This window comes from Nannospalax galili, unplaced genomic scaffold, assembly GCF_000622305.1.
Source record: "Nannospalax galili isolate Female #2095 unplaced genomic scaffold, S.galili_v1.0 scaffold296, whole genome shotgun sequence".
In the NCBI taxonomy this organism is placed as follows: domain Eukaryota; kingdom Metazoa; phylum Chordata; class Mammalia; order Rodentia; family Spalacidae; genus Nannospalax; species Nannospalax galili.
The window spans coordinates 1,380,579-1,403,851 of record NW_008340113.1 but is presented as its reverse complement, the minus strand read 5'-3'; the positions used below and the strand labels follow the sequence as shown (position 1 = coordinate 1,403,851).

Below are 23,273 nucleotides of genomic sequence, written 5' to 3'. Positions count from 1 at the left end.
GCCCAGGGGTGGTACCACTCACAGTGGGCTGGACCCTCCCACATCACTCAACAATCAAGAAGGTGCCCACAGACATGGCCACAGGCCAGTTCTATGGAGGCAATTCCCCAATTGAGACTCCTTCAACCCAAGTGTGTCCAGTTGACACTAAAGCTATCCAGCACACACATGGAGCCAGGCTGAGTTGGCGTCCCCCTAAAGTATCTGAGATGATGGGTCCTCATCAGGGTAAGGCCAAGACCCCATAATGGTTTGGCCAAGTGACTTAGGTTACTCCAGGGTAAAGCAGGATCCTGATGACACCTGCGAAGAGCTGGTCCTGCATGCAGTTATTTCCAGCAAAGGATCCAGGACTTGAACACAGGGGAGTAAGTGGGGCAGGGGCAGCCTGTAGCCCACAGTTGTTTACAGCCATCAGATCTCCAACAGCAGGATGGGGTAGGTCAGCATGGTCACCACAACCCCCATCACAAACTTGGTGTAGCTCCAGATGGCCAAGGCATGGCTGAACTAGGAACCTGGATTCTGGTAGTTCCCCAGGCCCCCTGAGGTGTCACTCACTCTGTCAATCACCAGGTAGGCATTGATGAAGTGGGCCAGCAGGTTACAGCCCCACAAGAAAACCACATCACCTAGGAAGTGGGGGATTAAGCCAGCAAAGAATCCCAGCAGCCCCTCTTCCTTGAAAATCTTCCAGATGGAGCCTAGCACGCCACTGTACTCCGCCTCTGGTCCCCCAAACTGGACCATCTACAGCACTGAGATGATGTGCAGGGGGTGGGTCAGCATCATCATCTAGTACGATGTTGCCTTCACAACTTTCTTCAGAGACGTCTTCATGTCATCCTTGTTGGAAACCTGCTCGATTTCATCTGGAGGAAAAGCCTTCATGCTTCATGCTGCCCCGGGTCACAGTGGACAGGGCGTTGAACATTAGGCGGGGGCTCAGATGCAGGAACATCCCTATCTTCCCATCCACCTACACAACGTACTTGGTGTAGGGAAGAAGCTCGGCAGGTAGAGGACCTTCCTTCCCAGCACACTGGTCCCAAGGGTAGGGGGTAGTGGGCTCAGGACCCACCTGGGTCAGCACCTTCACGTAGGGCAGCATGTGGCTGAGAGCCTTGAACAGCTCCTCGGTGTTCCGGGCATTGTCCCCTCCAGCCTGGAGACCCCTGCGTCGCAGTCCATCCTGCTGGCAACGGTTGCGTTGCGGGCTGAGGGTGGTGCAAGTGCGCGTGGCGTGCGGTCAGAGGGTTGCGAGCTCTGGCCTCTCCCAACTCCAGCTCGCCAGGGCGAGCTCCCCGAATTTTACTTCAATTAAAAAAGTGATGTAGGTTTTAATGTTTGGATCAGGACTAGGGATATCCCGAATATGAGAGTTGTCTTAAGTTGGCCAGAGGATGGTTCTTGAAAGTTTTAATCAAAAACTTTTCTTCCTTAAAACAATGTTTTTTGGAAAGTTTTATGTATTCCAGACTGTTCTGGTACTTTCAGTATAGCTGAGGCTGGCTTTAAACTTTTAAACTCCTGTTTACAACACATGAGCCCTGGAATTGTAGGTATGTGCCCCTACGCCTGCCCACCATGCCTGCCATCTCCCTGAACTTTTTTTTTTTTTCTTTTTGAGACAGGGTCTCCCTGTAGCCCCAGCTGTCCTGGAACTCACTATGTAGACCAGGCTGACCTTGAACTCACAGAGATCCGCCTGCCTCTGCCTCCCGAGTACTGGGATTAAAGGCGTGTGTTTGGTCTGACTTTACTGACTGCTAAGAAAACCAAAAGATTTTGAAACTGGTCCTAAGAAAAGCAAAGTCTGTAAGGAGCCTCATGAAGCTTGTTCAGGCATCTGGAGAGTGCTGCTGCATCTAAGCCAACTAGATCTTAAGAGTACAGTAGGAAGCGACTGGGCAAGAGTCCATGAAAACAAAAAATGTAGACTGTCCATGCTACTTTCTTTGTAGTTTGTTTTATTTGTAACTGTGTGAATGTGTTTTAGCAGCAACACAGTTCACTATACCTCATTTCTTATTACCAAAAAGAAAATATTTATAGTCACTTCCCATTTTAAAGCAACATGACATAGAATTTGGATAATAATTAAATTGCAAAAGAAGTTTTTTAAGCTATGTGAATTTGTCTTGGTTATTTTTCTGTTACTGTGATAAAATACCCCAACAAAAGCAACTTTAGGGAGGAAGGGTTTATTTTTGGCTTACAGCTTTAGGGTGCAGTCCATCATGGCAAGGAAGGCATAGTGTCAGGAACTTAAGGTAGCAGGTCACATTGCACCCACTGTTAGGAAGAAGAGGAGATACATGCTGTTGTTCAGCCTACTTCCTCCTTTTTGTTCAGTCTAGGACCTCAGCCCACATTAGGGTATGTTGTCTCAACTCATTTAACCCTTCATATAAAAGGCCAGAAGTTTGTTTCCTGAGTTATTCTAGATCTACTAATCAATATAAACTATTCCAAGTCCACCATTATCAACCTGACAAACACACCACAGAAAACATTTTTATTGCATTTTTTTGCATGTATGTATGTATATATATGTACAGAGGACACCTTGCTCAGTTTTCTTATAACTTTTCTTGCTCTGAAAAGTGAGCCCTGGGGTTTGAACTCAGGTTATCAGTCAGGGTTGGTGACAACCAGTGCACAAACATTATTTTTTAAAAATGTGTGGGTATTTTGGCTACATGTATTTAAATGCATTCATGTGTGCAATGCCTGTGGAGGCCAGAAGAGGGCATAAGATCCCCTGGAACTGGAGTATAGGTGGTTGTCAGCTGCCATGTGGGTGCTAGGAAATGAATCCAGGTCCTCTGAAAATGCAGTTAGTGTTAACTGCTGTACTCACATATTACTTTTAAGCCATAACCTTCTAACCCTTGTTCTTACATTCTCCTTGCCATTTTATAATGCAAAATGCATTCAGTTCAGAAAGTGCCATAGTCTTTAACAATTCCAATAATGTTTAAAGGTCCACAGTCCTTGTGGGAGCTGTTCTTATTGACTATAGATAGCAAGACATTCCTTTTTTTCCATACAAACATATGGGGAGCTTTCTTTCCAAGGAATCTGTAGTTTTCTGTTCCACAGGCTTTGGGGAGAGGTGTGGTGGATGAACTTCACTTCCTCTTCCTACCTTCAGTGGATACTACTCTGCCTCCTTAGGAAGATACTGTGCTCTATGCCAAAAGCTTCAAGGTTTCAACTAAAAAAAATGTGTAATTTGATATTCGGCTAAATTTGTATATATCCAAAGTCACTAAGAGTAAAAAGTACTAAAAATGAAAGGAAGAGTATGAGAAAAAATTTATCAGGAAAACTGATGGAAAGAAAAAAGGAAGTAGAGAGAAAGAATAAGAAACATGTCCATGTGTGATAGTTTATCTGAAAAGAATTTAATGTAGTGAATAAATGATAATTTTAAAATAACAAGGTATTTAAGAATATTCTAATATATTGCCCCAAATTGTTTTTAATCATATCAGACATTGAAGTAGTGTTTCTGTCATCCATTTCGGAGCCTTTGACTGAAAGTCATGATGGTCAGGGGCCCTCACATTACCTTCATATGCACAGGGCAGTCCACTTGGGAAAATTCCATTTCCTTGTGACAGTGATTGACACAGATTTAAGTAAATTAGGCAATGACATTTTTCCAGCTACAGAAATTGGATCAGTGTGGTCTAGCCAGAGTGATATTTATTTTTTGAGACAGGGTCCCCCTGTAGCCCCAGTTGGCATGTGGCTTACTATGTAGACCAGGTTGTCATCAATTTCAAAGAGATCCGCTTGTTTCCCTCTTGAATCCTGGAGTTAAAGGCATCCACACATGACTTGTATGGTGGCCCTTGACATTCAATCTACATTTTAATGTTAAAGAAACCATACTGAATGTTGTTTCAAGACACCAGCCTGAGAACATTCAGAAGCAGGAAGAACTGGAAGAACTCCAGAAATACCGAACCAGAACATGGATCCAATCATGCCTGAATGAAGCCATGAAAATACTTACCCAGATTATGTACTTCCTTTGACCTTGCTGGGTCTTTGTGACACATACCTGGAAGTTGGACATATCCTTAATGCTAACCAGGGCCAGAGCAACTTAGAGGATGCTCCCAGACTCCAACTTCTGAGGGCATTTGTCATGTACCAAGTCTTTTGTATTGTGGACAATGTGTTTTAGGTTTCTTGATATAAGTTCAAAATAAACCTGAATCTTTGCCTTGGAAAGAACAAGTATAATGTAAAAATTGGACTCAGTAATATTTGCATTAGTGACTGACCAAACATACAGTTTCTTATTCTCAAGCACAGCTACCTCCTCTTGAAAAGATTCACCAAACTACTTTATCAATATGATAGTGATGGGAAAGTAAGTTTTGGAATTATTCTTAGAGTTGCCTTTTTCAGCTGGAATTTCCTCAAGCAGTTAAACCCTTCCTTGCCATCTGCTTGGGTTCTAAAACTGCTGCAATGTTTGAGAAGAGCTATTAAAATTACAAAGAACCACATCTGTGGTAGAAATTCCATGGCATGAAATCTTTCATTTTTATAGCTTGTCAAATACTGGCTTCAGAGGGCTATGCTCTTAAGATCTCCAGAGGTTCTGTCACCAGGTGTTGGGTCTTCAAAGGCTCATCAGTAGATGATTTCTCACAAAATTTTATTTGAACCAATGTCATAATCTGGGCTTGCAACCCATGTCCCCCCTGCTCTGGAGAAATTTAAGTCTGAGAAAATTTTAAACAAATTGGTTCCAGTTCAGAGGTTTAATGTCATCTTAGTTTTCTGGAGTCTGTGGAAATAATTTACCCACTTCTAGTGACATAGAAGGCATATTTCTCAGGTCTGACTATTAGATTCTTCCACCATTTTTGTGAGCAACCCCACTGTCTTATGCCCCTATATGTATGTCCTCATCTTATCTCCTTGTGTTCAAATCTTTGTTTATGTGAAGCTTCTTTCATTACCAGTTTCATTACCAGTTCAGCTCTTGTGAAAACCTGTCTAGGTTTTGATACCTGATTTCACATGTCCCTAAACCAACCTTCCTTCTTTCCTTCCTTCCATCCTTTCTTTCTACTTCCTTCCTTCCTCCTTACTTCTTCATTTCCTCCCTCTCTCCCTCTATTACTCTCTCACATCCATCCATCTATCCATCCATCCAGATCATCCATTCATCCGTCCAATACAATACATAAAACTCCTAGCTTTAAATTGTAGTCATGAAGGTTCAGAGTGTCTTCAGTTACACTCATTAGTAACAGAGGGAAAGATGAGAAATCTTAGGCAAACAACAGAGTGGAAGGAATAATAAGGTGTGTCAGTTATTTTTAACTATTAACTTGGCACAGTATGGAATCACCTAAGAAGGGAGTTTCAATTGAGGGATTTCCCAGATCAGATTGGCATGTCTGTAGGGGATTGCCTTGTTTGTTAATTAATAAGGGAAGGCCCAGCCCACTGTGGGTGGCACCATTCCCTGGGCACGTGGTCTTAGGCTGTATAAGAAAGCTAGTTAAATGAACTAGAAAGTAGTGTTTCTCTATGGTTTCTGCTTCAAGTTTGTGCTTGACTTCCTGACATGACATCCCATGGAGTTATAAACTGAAATAAACCCTTTTGTCCCTTAACTTGCTTTTGGTCAGAGTGTTTATCACATAAACATTGATGGAACTAGAATAGAGGGAAATAGAAAAAGGAGAGTGAAGCAGTAGGGCAAGAATGTAATTTCCTGGTCTTCTCTGGTGAATTTCACCATACAGCAAAGGGGCTAGGCTGATACCCAGCTCTCAGACAATGATGAGCTATGGTCCAGTCTTGGGAATGGGGATGGATGGCAGTTAACATAAACTTCAAGTTTCTCTAGATCAATGTCTGTGAGCAGGTAAAAGCATTTCTTCTGGGAGACAAGTTATGAGCCATTAGTAGCCAACAGTCATGACACCTAGGGAATGAATGCAATAGAATTTCACAGGAAATCTTGGTAGGGTCCCAGCCATGCCTGCTGCATGGTGATACCTTATGTTCTGTTTGAGTTAAAGCAGCTCACCATAAAAGCGATTCACAGAAGTAAGTATCTGAGAAGCCACATGGAGAGAGCTGTGGAGTCATGCAAGCAAGGACTAAGAAGAAGCATCTGAGCCAGCAGGGGTGGAGTGGATGTGGGATGGGGAAAGTTGTCCCTGAAAGTATTCCCAGGAGAGTGCATTAGTGAAGCAAGACAGTGAGGAAGGTATCTCTGATTGCTTCAGACCTCTCAGAGTACCACCTGCATGGCAGTTTCTGTGTCCTGGGTTACCTAGAACTTGCTATGTAGACCAATCTGTTTTTCAGTTGAATTGGTCCTCCTGCTTCTGCTTCCTGAGTGCTGGGATTGTGGATATGCACCACCATGTACAACCTGTGACTTGGTTGTTGGTTTTGTCTTGCTTCCCTGGATTGACTTATTGGCCATCTCATCTAAAAACCATGCTCTACTGAGATTGTACTGTGTCCACTGTCAAAAGCATGCTTGTCTATCAAGATCCTCACAATGTGATTTTATTCAGAAATAGGATTGTTGCTTGGTAAGGTTAATGAGAATATCATGGATTTGGGTTGGTCTTATAAGAAGAAGAGAAAGTAGAGGGAACAGTATCAAAGCTGTGTGACTACAGACACAGGGATTGTGTCATGAGCCAGTAGCCAAGGCTAATCTCCAGAAGTTGGGAGAGAGATGTGGGATAGGTTCTTACCCAGAGTTTTCAGAGAGTGCATGGGTCTGATGATATCTCCAGGTTGGATTTCCATGGCATTAAGCCATCTAGCTTGTGGAAGTTTATCACATTCGTTCACTGAACAAGTTTGCACTGTTTGTAAAACATTTTTTCTGAACTTCAGTTTTACCAACTTTGATCCTCAGGGCAAAGTTGAGTGCAAAATCTGAAATTCTTTGCTCATTTCTTTCTGAAGCTAGCTGTCTGCTTCTAAACATGTGTGCATGTTTAGTCCTTCGGTACTGACAATCAAGCAGAGGGGCGTTCGGAGTAGAGAAGTTGCTAATGCAGCTCATATCCCACAGTAGTTTCCATTTCTCCTTCCTTGTGTTTCAGCAGCACTAGATGCCAGAAAAAGTAGAGTAACATCTTGAAATGTCCACAGAAAAGTGTTTGCCTTTAAGAACAGAAAGGGTAAGTGGGTCACAGTGGTGCACATCTTTAATCCCAGCATTTGGGAGGCAGAGGCAGGTAGGTCTTTGTGAGATCAAGGCCAGTCTGGTCTACATAGTGAGGTACAGATCAGCAGGGGCTATAGAGAGACCCTGTCTCAATAAGATAAAAAAGCAGGAAGGGTAGGTGGATACAAATAAACTTATTATGGTTTATCTTCTTATCAGAAGAATTCCTCATAAATGGAAACCCTACTAAAAACATAGATTAAAAAATTCCCATTTTTTTTAAATTTAGCTATTTGACAACAAACAACACTGGCTAAGAAAGGCTGTGTAATAAATTTGAATGAAGGATGACATACTGTGCCCTTGTGCATTCATGTTTCTTGATGGGGAGGGCAGTATGTTTTTCTTTTCGATGCTCAGCATCTAGTACAGTTCATGAAACCTTCCTGTCTTTTAGTAAATGTTTTCTGAGTCAATTAATTCGATATCACATTGATTACCAAATCATTTAACTTGGGTGGGTCACTGGAAGAGGCTTCATTCTGTGCTATATGAACAAATCTTAAGGCTGTTCATCTTTTGAGTGAGACCATGAGTTCATGTGGAGGATTGTAAATCAACTGTTGTGTTCTGCAAACAACTTCTCTGCTCTTCAATCCATTCATAAGACATAGGTAGAGAAATAATATAGGTATGCCTTTACAAAGTTAAATTTTGACCTTGAAAATTATGTTATTTAAAACATTTTATTTTTATGTTTGTTATGAAGAATAATCCTCACATTTATTCAGTGTTGTTAAGGAGAGATGTGCTATGTATGTGATATCTCACTGAATCATCATAATTAACCCATGAGGTTATTATTAAGAATTTATTTATGAGGAAGAAAACATAGATGGATGAATTAATTTATTTGTAAGTGACAGAGCAGGGGTTCAGATGGTTGTTTCCAAACTGTAAAACACTAAGCCTTAGTGAAATAAAAATAAGGGAACTAATGAAATACTGATTCTATGGTGAATCTAAGACAGGCTCAGAAATTTATCTTTAATCATTGCTCAAGAGACTTATATGCACATGGCCTCAGGCCACCCTCTGAGAAGCACTGCTCTCTGATGACTACATACATACACACCACACACACACACACACACATGACTGAATAACTTTGTTTCTAACCCTTTGATTCAGCACAATTTCTCTCCCATTGTGGAAGTCCAGCACCATTTATTTTAATGACCATTCTGTCTTACAGTTTTCATTTCTGTCATAAGTCAAGTATCATATGTACATGAACTCTAGATATGACTCTTATTTTCTCCAAATAATTCATACCCTTCATCTATTGCAAACACGATTTGAGAAATTGCATTGTGGACCAAAGGACCAAAAAATCTTGGAAAACTCCATCCATCATTTATAAGAAAAACATCAGCAAAATGTAGACAGCTTAGAAAGCAGTGTTCCACAGTTTCTGAAAATATATCTGTCTGGCCCTTTCATAAATCTGTGTGCAGTTCAGTAGCACCTACAATGACTCCTCTTCTGCTCTTTATTTTGATTGCTTTGCTTCCCCCAAACAAGGTTTGCCGAAACAGGACTTTTTAAAAAACAACTATTTTGGTAAGAGCATCTTATCTGAAATTCAAATGTCAGTAGGAAGAAAAGATAAAACATGCACACAGTGTTTACCTCTCAAGTGTTCTACATTTTAAAAAGTATGTATTATTATTATTACTATTATTATTATTATTATTATTATTATGTGTTTGAATGTATTGTTTCCATGTATGCAAGTGCACCCATGCCATGCAATGCCCACAGGTCAGAGGTCAGAAGAGGGCACCGGATTCTCTGGAACTGGAGTTATGGACAGTTTTAGCTATTATGTTGGTGCTGGGACCCGAATCTGGATCTTCTGCAAGAGTAGACAGTGCTCTTAACCCCTGAGCTATCTCTGCAGCCCCTCAGGTGATCTTTTTTGACAGATTTTCCATCAAACAAGTTGCTGCTGTTTCAAGTAGGGTGTCTTGGTAAATTTAGTTGGGGTCAATCTGGTTTAAAAATGGGGGAAAACCTCTTTAGATTATATGTATTTGTCCACCAGAACAGGAGGATTCCATTTGAATACAGTTTGATGCCAGGAAAGTAATTATGATATTGTGTCAAGTAAGTTTTGAAAACATCCTTTCTTTTTAAAATTTTGGATTTATTTATTTTTATTTTATGTATGTGAGTGTTTTGCCGGTGTGTATGTAACTGCACCCATGTCTTGAATGTCTGTGCAGACCAGAAGAGGGTTTCAGAGCAACCAGTGTTCTTAATCACTGAGCCATCTCTCCAGCCCCAAAGCATCTTTTCTTTTTATAGAACTATGTGAGATAACATAAAAAAGAATACTTGTGATAAACTATGCAAGTGAGGAAACTGAGGTAGAAGATGTGAAATTTCTTAATTTAAACTATGGAGGAAATTGCATGACCAATTTCTTTCTATGAAGTGCAAAAGTATCCACTAGAAAAGGTCCAGGCTCACAATGTTCACATTTCCATTTATATCTGCATTCATGGCCATTGAAATACTTATCTAGTGATCAGTGGGACTGAACTGCTAAATGATGGATTTCTATCCCACTATTACAATGCAGCCCCCTCAGACTCTGATACCTTAATAGCACAGAAAAAGTTCTTGTTGTTCATTCTCAGTTCAGGGGGATGTATGTGTGATGGGCTCAGAAGGGGCTGTGCTATATGTTATATTGCTTATTCTCTATGAGTGATAAACCTATCAAGTAATTGTTGAAAGAATTTCAGTTGTTTCATAGTTAGACACAGCTCAAGGAAGTGATAGTTACAGTAGGATAAACAAATGAATTTGGGGATTTAAGAAATCACTCAGTCCTTGTGCTAATGGAAGAAATGCTCAAGGTGTTTTATGACTGCATAAGGACCGTCCGTCCAGTCTGTTGGCTTTTTGAGCACAATTAGCTGGGGTTTTCTTCTAATAATGTGCACAAGCCTCCCAATGACCTCTACCTCCACTTGTACTTTCTCTGGCCTAGCCTACTCGTGTTTCCTGTTATGTACTGCTGATTGGTGGAGTGGGAACAAGCCATTATTCCTGACAGAAGAGTGGACAGTGTTAGAAAAAGGGTGATGATTCTAACTGAAGGTGTAATGAGAATCCTTTTTAAATACAATTCTCAAACTTGTGTGCTTGATTATATGAGGTTTATGTGGTGTTCTGGTTAAATACACAGGTATTTTGACTTCTCCTTTGAGGTTGCTGATTCTCCAAATATATATTTTAAGTCATATGATCATTGTTACTAGGGCCCTGAGAGAAATACTGCTACCCTTATAGAATATAATTTTGGTGATTTGTTCAGAGGTTAGAAGTTTCTGGTACCCACCCCCAATCCCAGTATTTGCCTACAAAGTGTATATTTTTCCTAAGCCTCTGATCTGTGCATTCCATCAAGCATGCCTATTCCAAGTTTGTTTTCTTGTTCTTGTTTCAGATTCATCATTGCCCATCATTTCATCTCATCCTACAGTTTCTATCCTATGTCAATCAGTTTCATCTTAATCCTCTTCCACACATCTGGAACCACTGTGACAGAAGGTGTGCTGTTCTGTTAGCTGCCCTACCAAGCTCCTCCAGCCTTTGATTTTTTAATATTCCACATACCTTTCCTCACCATTTTGTCCATTGCACATCCATTTCTTCTTGAAGAAGTCATCATTGACTCTTTGGGCAAAGTTAAATCTCAGCTCAGCTTTAGATTTTTGGATTTCTCAAAGTGAGGTTGCAGGTATTGTAACTATATAATTGTCTTAGGGGCAGCCCATGTGGGGGCAGAATCTTCACTCTGTAGTAAAGTGCCTAGTGTACTAGGAATTTAAGAAATGTTAACATGGTGAAATTAATGTTTATGAAATGGTTACTATCAAATAAAAGATGTGGATTATTTAATTGATATAATTACAAGTATTCATTAATCATTGACCCATTTCTTTAGACAAATATTTATTGAACCATGATTTTACATTCAACATCTAAATAGATATAAATATTGATAAAATAATTATATAATAAAAAATGACAGGCATATGGGGGCAGTGAAAGCACTGGGTAGAGGTGGTTAACAGCTAGGTGTTTCTGGGAAAAAGGATTTAGGGTGAGAGAGATAATGAAGAGTCTTCTAGATACAAGAGCCTCTTTAAAGGCTCTGAGGTGGGAGGGTGTGCATTTCTGGAGAAGAGAAAAGACTTATGACTAGAGAGAAGGCTGTGTTTCAGAACACATAGCCATACAGGCCCTTTCAGGAAGCTTTGCCACTGTTCTCAGTCCAGTAGGAATAAGTGAAATGTTGAGTGATTTGGGAAGCATTTTCTCTGTTACTGTCTTTCTGTAGACTGTGTACAGATACTGATACTCAGAGCTGGAAGCATGACACAACCCTTGTTATGCTCAGCATCCAACACTGCACCATAAAGAAAGCAGGCAACCAGGAGATGAATATTACTTGTAGATCAGATCCTTAAGAGTGAGGTTTCCTATGAGCTGTTTTGACAGAATCTGAGCCAACTCCATCAATTAACAGAGCTCATGTGATTCACAATTTATGTGGGAATTGAGAGAAACGTGTATGATGGATCCCTCCTATCTGAACTGAATAGTTCATTCTGTTCAGGAAGAGTTTCAGAAAAACCTACTTTTTTTGTTCTGTAAAGCTGGTTTAACACAATATAGCTGGTTTAATATGTACAACATTTGAAATTTTACTGCTATAGAATTATGAATATTGCTTGTAGGACTCTCTGGTATTTAAAAAGTCTTCTTGAAGAAACCAATACCTAATGAAAGGGTAAGAAATCCATTTAATTTATCAACTACATTATGGGATCATTTATTGATTGAGAACTTCATAAATGCATATAATGTGTTTTGATCATATCTACACCCTGTCACTCCCTTATAAATACTCCCTCCCTATCATCCCACCACATTTTCTTCCAACTTCATAAACTGGTTTCCAAACCCCACTGAGTCCACTTAGTGTTGTTATATGTGCATGGTGTGGAACAATCTACTGAAGCACAGGTAGCATACCAGGGACCCTATCCCTGAAGAAAATTACTCTTCCTCCCGCAGCAGTCATCAACTGCCCACAGTTTCTCAACTACAGGTTAGAATCATGAGACCCTCCCCCATCCGTGCTGGGACTTTTGTCTGTCATGTTGTAGATGTAGATCTTGTAGATGTTTTGTGTATGTAGTCACAGCCACTGTGTGTTCATGTGTGCAATGGCTTTGTCATGTCCTATGAACACTATTTTGCTGAAGATGTCTACTACCTCTGGCTTTTAGAATCTTTCCACCCCCTCTTCCACAATAATCTCTGAATCATGGAAGGGAGAGAGTGATATAGATGACCCATTTGGAGCTGAGCACCCCATAGTCTCTTATTCTCTGAACATTGAGCAGTTGTGGGTTTCTGTATTAATCTTCATGTTCTGCAAAAGTAATCTTCCCTGATGAGGGTTGAGAGAAGCACAGATCTATGGGTATAAAGATAAGAACTCAGATGACAGTTTACTATCATTTTCCATTTAGCAGAATAATAGTATCAGGTTTTTCCTTTGGTGTCTATAACCTAGCCATTCACAAGTTTTCTTCCCAATTAATAGTAGCAAGCATGAGTTTTTTCCTGTGGAATGGGCTTTAAATACAATAAAAAAAGTGCCTGGTTACTCCGATGATATTTGTGCCACAACTGCAGAAAGTGGGCCTATTTTTGCCAAGCTGATTGTTATTTTAGCTCACTGAGTTTACAGCTAAGTAAGACTGATGATTATTTTTCTGCCTTGGTTGCATGTGTAACATCTTCCAGCACTATGAAAGCTAACCAGTCAAGATGAAACTTCCAGGTTGGTACCAGGTAGATTTCTCCATGTTCTATGACTCAAATATGTAGTGTCTTTAATAATAGGGTATGGAGTTCTGGAGGGTAACAAAGAGCAATGGCAAACGCCTGTAATATTTGGGGGTCTGAGGGTCTTTATAGAACAATAAGTCCAAAAGAGATAACCCATACCTGGCACTAGGCTTTTATTTGACAGTCTATGGTGTCTAAGAGAAGTATTGCCCCCCCCATTATATGTGTATATTCTATGAAACTTCTGCAGTAGTATGTTTCATGTGACATTTTCAATGGTATTTAGCATTAATTTTCCTTTTCTACACTCCCTTCTCTACCCTGCCTTCCCTTCTCCCACCTCACTTTACTCTTCTTGTTCCATTAGTCCCCTTTCTCCTTTCATATCACCAGAGTTCTATCATCCTTTCATTGATATCCCCCCGCATGGTCCCTTACTAATTTCTTTACTTCTATGGGTACTCCAACTTAAATACACATATCTAAAGATTCAAAGCTAGCATCTACTTATGAGAGAAAAAATGTGGGATTTGTTTTCCTGGATCTGAGTTACCTCAGAATGTTTACTTCCAGCTCATTTCATTTACCTTTGAATTCCATAATTTCATTTTTCCTTATAACTCAATGATATTCTATTGTGAACCATATTTTCATTTGGCTTATTTATTGAAAATCAGATATCTGTAGGTGTGTAGGCTTATATCCTGGCCCTCAATTCTGTCCCATTGATCAATGTGTCCATTTTTATGCAAGTTCCACGCTGTTTTCTTTACTATAGCTCTGTAGTTGATGTTAAAATCAGGGAAGTTGATACTTCTAGCTCTTTTTTTATATTAAAAAAATCTTAAAATAGCTATATTCCACTAAACTGGAACATTCAAAAGAAGTGGATGAATTTTTATATATATAACCTATCAAAATTAAATCACCATGAAATAAACAATTTAAATAGATATACAACAATCAGTGAAATAAAAAAAGTAATTAAAAATCTCCCGACTAAAAAAAGTCCAGGACCAGATGGTTACAGTGCAGAATTCTATCAGATCTTCAAATCAGAACTAATACCAATGCTCTTCAAATTATATCATACAATAGAAAAGAAAGGAACACCCTCAATTTCTTTTTACAAAGTCAGTGTTACCGTGACACTAAAACCAGATAAATATCCAACAAAAAAGAAAATTACATTCATCTGTCTGATGAGTATAGATGCAAAAAGTCTTACTAAAATACCTGCAACCTGAATGCCAGACACATAAAAAATATTAGCCACCAAATTGGCTTCATCCCAGAGATACAGGAATGGTTCAACCAGCATATGTAGATCAATAAATGTAATCCACCACATAAACTGACTCAAGGACAGAAGACAGATGCATCTCATTAGATGCAGAAAAGGCATTTGAGAAAATCCAACATCCCCTCATGATAAAGCTAATAGAGAATCTAGGGATATAGGGGACATATTACAACATAATAAAGACAATATGCAGAAAACCCATAGCCAACATCATAGTAAATGGAGGAAAACTCAAAGCATTCCCATTCAAACCTGGAAAGAGATAAGAATGTCTACCCTTCGCATTCCTGTTTAATATAGTTCTTGAAGTCTTAGATTGAGCAATAAGAAAAGTGAAGTAGATAAAGGGGGTATAAACAGGAAAGAAAGAAGTCAAAGTATTTTTATTTACAGGTGATATGATTATATAAAACCCAAAACACTCCACCAGAAAACTTCTAGAGCTGATAAACATGTTCAGTGAAGTAGCAGGTTACAAAATTAGCATACAGAAAATCCTTCGTATACATCACCAACATATTAAGAAAGAAACCAGGAAACCATTCCATTCATGATAGCCTTAAATAGTGTAAAACATCTTGGAATAAATTTAAACAAAGTGAAAGACTTGTGTAATAAAACTTTGAATCGAAGAAATTAAAGAAGATACCAGAGATGGAAAGATTTGTCATGCTCATGGATTTGTAGGATTAATATTGTGAAAATAGCCATCTTAACAAAAAGCAGTGTGATCCTCATTAAAATTTCAACACAGTTCTTCACAGAAATTGAAAAAATAATCTTGAATTTCATATGGCAGTACAAAAAAACCAGTGTAGCCAAAACAATCCTGAACAATAAAAATTATTTTAAAAATAATTTATTTTCATTTATTTGTGTTATGTGTGTGTGTGTGTGTGTGTGTGTGTGTGTGTGTGTGCATGCGTGTGTGTGTGTATTGTCCACAGAGACCAGAAGAAGGTGTTGGATCTTTGGTGCTAGAGTTACAGGCACGTGCAGCAAGGGTGCAGGGAACTTAACTAGAGTCCTCTAGAAAAACAGCAAACTCTCTTAACCACTGAGTCATCCCTGCAGTCTCTGCAGAGTAAATTCTTATAAGGGTAGGCCAATGGGGGAAAAAAGCATGATAAAATAGAAGAGCCAGAGTCAATTTGAGAGAGCTTCTTGCTTCTCTATATCAGGCCTAATAATTCTAGTAGACATTTGTTTTTATGCCTTCTCATGACATGAGGCAATGTTTTTCTTCACTTTCTCCCTATGAGCTCAGATAATGAGTTGGCTAAACATGTTAGTTAAGATTCCTCTGAGAAACAGAACCAATAGGACATGGACACACACACACACACACACACACACACAGAGGAAGAATTAAAGCTAGGTGTGGTGGTATATATCTGGAATATTAACAGTCAAGGGTAAGAAGCAGGAAGATTTTATGTTTGGGGCCAGCCTGAGCTACAAATCAAAATGTAGTCTTAAGACAAACAAAGAAAGAAAGAAAATAATAGACTCATGTAGCTACAGAGATGAGAGAGTCCCTTTATTTGCCATTTCCAAACTAGAGACCCAGGAATCTGGTATCATTCTATTCCTGGGAGCCAAGAACTCCATGACATAATCCTCTCAGTCTGAGGGCAAGAGGGAACAGATGTGTTTGCTCCCAGAGGCAGGAAGGAAAAGGGGTGAGTTCTCCTTTCCTTATCCTTTCATACTTCTCAGGACCTATAGAGATTGGATGTTGTTCACTTATATTGAGAAGAGCCGTATACTATCCTGAGCCCAACAATTCAAAGACTAATCTAGTAAAAATATCTGACACATCAGAATTAATATATCAAATATCTAGGCACCCATGATCCAATCAAATTTATACATAGAATTAGCTATCACACATTGGGGCTGGAGAGATGGCTCATCAGTTAAGAGAACTAGCTGCTTTTCCAAAGGAAGCAGGTTCAGTTGCCAACACCCACACGGCAGCTAACCTTTAGTAACTTCAATTCCAGGAGATCTATCACCCTCTTCTGGCCTCTGTGGGCATTGCATGCAAGTGGTACACTTACAAACATGGAGGTAAGACATTCATACATATAAAATAAAAATAAATGAAAAATTTACCATCACACCAAGATTATGTGGACCATGCATATTTGACTATATTTTCTTTATGGTGAACCAACAAGTTACCCCCTCCTCAACCACTGTGAGCTGATCCATAGGTAAAAGACAGCCCAAATAAGCCACCTGACAAAAAGACACAAAAAGCAGACAATCAAAATAGAAGCTTCATTTTTTTTATGTTAGATTTAATTACTCTGTCAATTTGTAGTGCAAGTTTCTAACTACTTTCAGCTTCTATACTTGTAAGCTATAGACAAAATGTGCGGAGAAGCACTGCATGCAGAACACACTTTAGTAGACCAACAGACAAATTTTCTTCTCTGTATGCTAGTAATTGAGGGATATTCTTATTACTTCAGTCCTATATATCTGAATGTGAGAATTTTAGCTAGGAAAATTTGTGTTACTTATCCTAGTTTGCTGCCATCTTAGACCGTAAGACACATAGCTTGAAAATGTATGAACACCCAGAAATAAAATCAGAGGATCATGTGCTAGGAATTTTGTTATTGTGACAAAATACCTGACATAACCCACAGGCAAATTTATTTTGGCTTGTTGTTTCAACAGTTTCAGCCCTTACTCCTCAATAACAGGAGCCTGTGGCAGAGGCTACTCACCTTAGAGAAGACAGAAAGTAAGAACAGAGGTAGAAAGGGGACAGGGAAAAGACATACACATAGGCATGCTCCATTGATTTACTTCCAGAAGCTAGCACCTCCCCCAGAGCTTCCATAATCCTCCAAAGTAGTGCTGCCAGTGGGGACCAAGGCTTCAGTCAGGTGCCTTAACACAGGGGCCTTGGAGGGCCACTTATCTAAACCATAACAAACAGTAAGGGAGGAGGTAGATCAGTACCTGCACTAGGGAGAAATAGAAGTTCATAAATTAAAAATACTGTGTCGGTGAGAATTCACCTTGTGATCTATCATGTGTAGAAGAAAAGTGATTTACTTTGTATTTCCCCTTGAATATCAACTTCTTTGCTAGATACCTTTCCAAAACACAGATCCTGACATGCTGTTCTGGTTGTAACCTTAGCTTCCGCTGCCTTCTAACAACAGCATTAAAACTTCTTACATTGTCAATCTAACTCACACCATTTTGTCCCCGTTTGCTTGTGGACAACATGGCAGAGTATCTATTCACTAGTATAGTCTATTTCTCACTGACATTGTCTGTATAACTGCTTATGAGGCAGAGATGTCTGCTTGCTGTCCTTAGTTGTCTGGATGTTTTCCATATGCTCACGAGATACTAGGAAATTACATTAAATGATGAAACATTGGAAACATTTCTTCAATATCAGGAACTAGACAAGTTTTCCCACTCTCTCTTCCTTTTTTTCCATATAGCTCTCAGTCTTATCCAAAACAACAAGACAATAGAAAGAAATACACGGGTTACAAATAGGAGATGATCTGAAGGTGTCCTTATTGTAGCTGAGATGATCCCATGCTTAAATGATACTAAAAGCTCCTTCAGAATAGAGGGATAGAAGCTCTTAAGGCATGAATTATCCTACAAGAAATAGATGGAGCAGAAATAGGGACAAAAAAGAACTCATAATGGTATGACATTTCACACAATTTACTATGTCTTGCATACCATGTCCCACAGGGAGCCTGAGCCCCAACAAAGACCCATTTGTAGGAGTCCAGGAGACCACACCTCAGCAGCTGCCCTGTGCTTTGTTGAGGGCTCTGTGTTGAGAGATTTTTCCTGATGATTATAACAGAAAATGCTCCTCTAGAATTTTCATGGAGATTTCATTCCTCCAAATATCTTATAACTTATTGAAAATATTGATTGCTTCTAATAAGCATTTTGGCATAGTAATGATGTATGTTGTTTTCTTCCTGACTGGATGGGATTATTGCCACAACAGTAACTGTGGTCACCAGCACCAGGCCCTTATGATATTGGGCCTGTTAGCATTCCTGGGGTTAGGATGTGAAAATTCATTAAGTTCCCTTACTATCTGTGATATATAAGTGGTTAACAGATGTGGGCAGGAGAATACTCTTCATGGTGTAGGAACCTATAAGTTGCCCCTGCCCCTATAAGTAATCTCTAACCCATGCCTATAAAATTAACCCCTACAAATTCCTTGGACTTTGAAACTGGACATCAATGTAATGGTTTATTTGGTCTGTCATTGCTCTGTATAGGGCGAATAGAAATAGGAGTCACAGAACAAGCCACACAGGTGGTGTCTTATGTAGGGATGGGTTTTAGGTAACATAGGACTTTTGTTTAGGGAAAGGAGAAATTTTTCAGCTCTTACTGATTGTTTCTTTGTGTTTCTAAAAAGATTTATCCCTCAGAGCTTTAGTTAAAGAATGTCTGTCTCATGCCTCCAAAACAGCCTTTGTTTTGGTGAAGTGTGAGTAGGTAGCTTTGCTTCCCACCTTAGTTTAGCTGTCAGGACATTGCATGGCAGCCTACCCACTGCCCATGCCCATGACCATTTCATACTTTGAGAGTAGTGCTCTCCTTAGTAGAGGCCATTCTTCCTGCCAAAGACAAGCAAGTTTTAAAAAATACACATTTTGGTAATTTTTTGGAAACAGTTGTTAGTGATGAGAAGTGAACATTGCTTGAGTATGTTTGGGGGTGTAGCTGTAGTGATTGGAACAGAGCATAGGAACAGAGCAGGAGCTGCTTTACCAGCTCTTCCAGGAGTATACTAATCAGAAGTATATTCTGACTTTGCCACTGACAGTTTAATAGTGGAAAGTCAACTTAGCAAAGTGGTTCTCAGCCTCAGTCATTCCATCAGGATTCTAGGACTGATATTTTTGCAGAGCCAAAGGTCCTATAGCTGTTAGTGGCAGAAACATCTACAAAGTAGTCATTTTCTTCACAGGGTAAAATAAAGGTAATAAAAGATGCTTTAGGGTAGGAAAGTAAAAAAAAATGAAGAGAAGGAAGACTGTTATTGTTTCAATGAGAAACGGGCTCTATAGACTCATGCATTTTAACATTTGGTCTCTAGTCAGTGGTGCTGTTTGGGGAGATTATAGAACTTTAAGAAGCTTCAGCTTTGCTTGAGGAAGTATGCAACTGGGGACAAGCTTTGGATTTATAATCTTGAGTCGCTTCCTGTTTCTTTCTGCTTCCTGTGTGGGGGTGAAATATAACTAACCAGCTTCCCTCTCTGGCCGGCATGCTATGCCTTTCCCACCATTATGGATCCCAGCCCTCTGTGACTTTAAGCCAAAATAAATTCTTTCTTCCTTAAATTCCTTTGGTCGTAGTATTTTATCACAGCAATAGAAAACAAAGATCACATTGTTTAAGGAGTTCATCCTCTTGTTCCCACATTAGAACACCTTCCTTTTCTCAACTAAGATTAGAGTCTGCTGTCCATTTCCTCAGTTCTATGCTGGGTTATTGTCTGTTTGAGTTTGCATGGGTCTTGTACATGATGACATGATGTAGGTTCATCTGAGAAGAGTTCCAGGAGCTTGGAGTGCTTTATTTGCATGTAGTCATGCACCTCCTCCCTGGCTCTTACAATCTTTCCACTCCCAGTTCCATAATGTTCCCTGAGCCCTGGGTTAGTGAAGTTTAGTATAGGAGTCCAGTCCAAGGGCCCAAATACTGGAGACTCTTACTCTATAAGCTTTGGCCATTTGTGACTTTTTGTGTTCCTGGTCCTTTTGCATGAGAGAGCTTCATTTCACAGCTGAAAGTTGCATTAGTGTCCTTTTTACCCCTTATCCTATGTTGCATGAGCCTTAGGTGTAAAGGTTGCATTGTAGATGTGCCACTTAGGCTTGGACAATTCACAGACAATGTCTGTGTGTGACCAGTTGAGGTACTCTATAATAGTCTCAGTCTGGTGCAAAAGAAGTTGCTTTGATGAGTGGTGACTGGGATACTTGCCTGTAAATATAAGGATATATATTTTGCCTATAGTAAGAAATTACATTAGTCTGTGGATGTGACTGTCTTGGGGTTTTCTCTAAGACCTCTCTCTAAGACCTCTCCATCCATGTGTATTTGGCTATGTTTACAGCACCACACATGGCAATCCTCCCACTGGGTGAGCTTTAAGTACAATTAGGTAGCTGTTGATTGCCCCCAAGATAAAAGTAGAGCTAATGCACCAACAACATATGCTGTGCTGGTCATTGATGTGGTTATTTGACCTTGAAGTTGGGCTTGGATCATCTATTGATATTCTCTCTTACCACCTTGCATAGTGCTCTCCAAAACTATGAGAGCTAGCCTTCAGGGGAAGTGGCTTCCAGGTCATTTCCATCTCTATTGCTCTAAATCCTGTGTCCAAAGTATGTTCTGTCTTCAGCAATTGAGTGTTACTTTCAACTACTTTCAAGTTATGGGAGTCAATCAAGGGCTATGGCAATAGCCTGTGTAATTTTGGGAGTCTGTTGAATGACTCTGGCCAACTCAAAGGAAGATTTCTCCTGTCTGGCACTGTTTCTTGTTATGTAGCCTTTAGCTATACACTTGGACTCATGTAGAGATATTGTATGTGTTATTTGACCGTAGGTTGTTGGACTAATATGATTCCCGCTGGTTTTTATAAAACTAGCTAGGCATTATTTATCTCTCCTTTCTCTGACCCTCTGTCTAACCCTTCCACCATGGCTTCCCCATTTAAAGTATCCCCATTTTCCTCATTTCTCCCTTTATAATACCAGTCTTCTATGGTCCCACCTCTCTTGAGTTCCTTCTTTCCCTTAATCTGTGTTTCCTCATATAACACTCCTTCCCCCCTCCCATTTAAATGCCACCATTTTTATCCATTTCTCCCTTAGTAACACTTGCCTCCTGCTGTTATTCTTTCTCGGGTTCTTTCTTTCCCTTTACCTTTCTGATTCCTTTTCATTTTTCTGGTTCCCGCAATTATATCTGGACACATACATATAAGAATTTGGTGTTAGGATCCACATATGAGGGAGAACATACATTGTTTTTCTGAGTCTGTGTTACTTCATTTTGTATAACAGTTTCTAGTTCCATCCATTTACTTGCAAATTTCATGATTTTGTCTTTCTTTACTGCTGAATAGTACTCCACTGTGTACATGTATCACATTTTCATTATCTACTTGTCAGTTGAGGGACACTTAGTTTGCTTCCATCTCTTTGCTATTGTGAAATGAGCAGCAACAAACATGGATGTACAAGTATCTCTGCAATAGAATGAGTCTTTGGGGTATATGCCAAGGAGTGGTATAACCAAGGTAAAGTGGTAGATTCCCCTTTTTTTTTTTTTAAAGTTTTCTCCACACTACATTCCATAGGGGTTGCACAAGTTTACAATTCCACCAGCAGTGAATGAGCATTCCATTTTCCTCACATCTTCTCCAGCTTTCAGTGTTGTTTTCCTCATCTTAGCCAGTCTGACTGGGTAAGATGAAATCTTAAAGTGGTTTAATTTGCATTTTCCTAATTACTAATGATGTCAAACACTTTTAAAAATGTTTCTTAGTCATACTTATTTCTTGTTTTGAGAATTTTCTATTCAAATCCCTAGTCCATCTTTTAATTGGGTTGCTTACTTTCTTCATTCTTTCTATCTTGAGTTCTTTATATGTTCTGGATGTTAAACCTTTGCCAGATGTGTCACTGGTGAAGATTTTCTCCCACTCTGTGGGTTTTTCTCTTCACTTTCTTGGTTGTTTCTTTTGCTGTACAGAGCTTCTTAGTTTAATAATATCCCATTGTTGATTGTTGACCTAATTCCTGAGTAGCTTGATGTCTCATTTAAAAAGTCTTTTCCTACATATATATCTTGTAGGTTGCTGCCAATGTTTTCTTCTAAAAGTTTCAGGGTTTCAGGCTTCACATTGGGGTCATTGATTCACTTGGAGCTGACTTTTGTGCAAGCTGAAAAATAAGGGTCAGTTTAATTTTTCTACAGGTGGAGATCTGTTTTTGTGGGCACCATTTGCTGAAGATTTTGTCTTTCTTTCAATGAGTGTTCTTGGCCCCCTTGCCAAATATCAGGTGGTCAAAATTGTATATACTCATGTTTGGGTCTTCCATTATGTTCTATTGATTTATGGGTCTATTTTTGTGGCAGTACCATGCTGTATTTGTGACTATAGCTCTGTAATATAGTTTAAAATCTGGTATAGCAATCCCTCAAGCATTGCTTTTTGTGTTTAGGGTTGCTTTGGCTATCTGGGTTCTCTTGTGCTTCTATATGAATTTTAGGATTTTTTTCCCCCTAATTCTGTGAAGAATGTCATGGGAATTATCTTTGACATTTCAATTTGAGCACTTGTAGCTATACACTTTCCTCTTAGAACTACCTTGGCTCTGCCCTAGAGGTTTTGTTGTATAAGAACGGCTTTTATCATTTGGAATTGTTCTGGACAAATGAATTTTCCCTAACCTTGAAACCAAAAAGTTAATCTTGTTTTCTTTATAATGTAGATAAACTCACTGAGCCCTGTGCTCCCCTTGTGGCCTGGGTATATGATCTTAATCCCTCATGACCTTTCCTTGGCCTTGACTCAAAATAATCTGTGAATATGCATGTGCTTGTTTACATACCAAGTTCTACAAAGAGCCTTTATCTCATTGCAAGCAGTGAGAAAAAACTAATAACATCTGTTTATAATTGCGTGTTTATGTGATGTGCTATTCTAGGTCAGGAAAGATCAGAAGAGACATAAGCTTCTAATAAGACAGTTGCATTTTTACTTCCCCATTTTATGATGGATATGCTGTTTCAGTAAAAGAGCTAGTC

General features: G+C 39.4%; 1 pseudogene; it reads right to left on the bottom strand.

Annotated features, from left to right (window-relative positions):
* Positions 1 to 329: 329 nt before the first annotated feature.
* Positions 330 to 23,273, bottom strand: part of LOC103735712 — a 50,888-nt pseudogene continuing 27,944 nt past the window's right edge.